This window comes from Aptenodytes forsteri, unplaced genomic scaffold (assembly GCF_000699145.1).
Source record: "Aptenodytes forsteri isolate BGI_AS27 unplaced genomic scaffold, ASM69914v1 Scaffold125, whole genome shotgun sequence".
Taxonomy (NCBI): domain Eukaryota; kingdom Metazoa; phylum Chordata; class Aves; order Sphenisciformes; family Spheniscidae; genus Aptenodytes; species Aptenodytes forsteri.
Genome location: NW_008794447.1, coordinates 1,032,752 through 1,034,461, shown reverse-complemented (window position 1 = coordinate 1,034,461; position 1,710 = coordinate 1,032,752).

The window sequence follows — 1,710 nt, the reverse complement described above, 5'->3', positions numbered from 1 at the left end:
GAAACCACAGATATCAAAACAAGAGCAAAGAAAGCAGAACTGCATCAAATCTAAGTCCAAAATGAAAATTTCTCCTTTAAACCTGTCTCTCCATCCTCCCTCATTTGTTCTTTCTTCATTTTCACCACTTCTAGCAATCCCACTTCTCCATATATTCTCCAAACGCAAGACTTAACTGTCAACTTTACACTATTTCTCCATCACAATTTACAGGTTTTTGGTGTTGTTTTTTTTTTTTTTTTTAAGAAAGTTACACCTGGAGTCCAGGCACATTGTGAGTCACGCTAAAGCTGTCTGGAAACTTGACATTAGATGGGATATAGACATTAGATACTTTATTAGATATAAAGTGCCACAGACATACAGACCACTTGCTTTAAAAGAATTTCTATGATCAAGAGAGTTGCTGAATGAAGAGCTGCTGTAGACAGGTTATGATTTGTTTGATATCTGATCTAGTACAGGACATGTTAATTGGGGGGATAAAGTTAGTTAAAAAACTTGAAAACCTGCATATCTAGAAGCTGTACATATACACACATGCAGTTTGACCTAGCACACTTAAACAGGCTTGCATGTTTCAGTAAATGTATAAAGTGTGCAAGCATCTCAACAGTAGCCAAATTCCAGTGGTATCATCTCAGAGACTTTCAATGAAAATAGCTAAATGAAGCCTCAAAATTGTATGTCATTAAGTTATAGGAAACAGAGCCAAAGGGAATAGAAGCTCATAATGGGGGGGGGGAGGGGGGAAAAAAATCAAATCTCTAAGCCACTGCCTGTGTTTTCCTATCAAAAACTTTGAACAAATGCATTCAATGATCTTTTAAAGCAGTGCTTTGCTATGTATTTCATAAAAAAAGACTTCCCGAAGCCTAGCTCATATACACTACCCCTACTCGAGTATAAAGGACAAAGTTCTTCAAAAGAGGAAGAGAGCATTTCTGATGACTTTGTGTCATCCAAGTCTCACTTCTTCTAGATTCAGCAGACCCCCAGATTTTGCATCTGGTAGGTATAAGGAAAGAGAGGAAGAGGAGAAAGGAGGAAAAAGCAAACAGTAAGTGGTTTAAATAGACAGAATTAAGCTAAAGTGTGCTGCCCAAACCTGAACATACTGTTCTGTAAAAGGGCTTGCCAGTGCTGAACAGACAAGAAGGATTACTTAGAGATGGATGGCATCCTGTTCACTGCTTCCAGTCGAAGCTTTACATTTTACAAAGACATTTATCAAGATGACTCTTATTCTCAGCCTGTGGCCTAGTGTTCTTTCCTGCAGATCTTCTACCTCACTAGTTATTCATATTTGCATTTATGCAGTAGAAATTCAGCTGGAACAAACTTATACTTAAATTGTTGTCAATTCACATAATATTCCTTTCGGGACACCCTGCACTTCAGCTATTCCTGTCTGCACCTGCCATTCTCCCTACAATAGCAGAATCCAGTAATTCAGTAAGCTTAGTGATTTTTCTATTCTACAAGTTATTAACAAAAAATATTGAACAGAATTTAGGAAAGACCCATGAAAACCACACCCTATCTATCTTTGAATCTGACAGATTAATACTCTCAGACTATGCTTCTCCTAATTAGTTTTGAACTCACCTAGACACAGTTTCCCTCATTTGCTTATGAGAGTATCATGCTGCCATGGTTAAACCCCAGCCAGCAACTAAGCACCACCCAGCTGCTCACTCACTCCCCCCC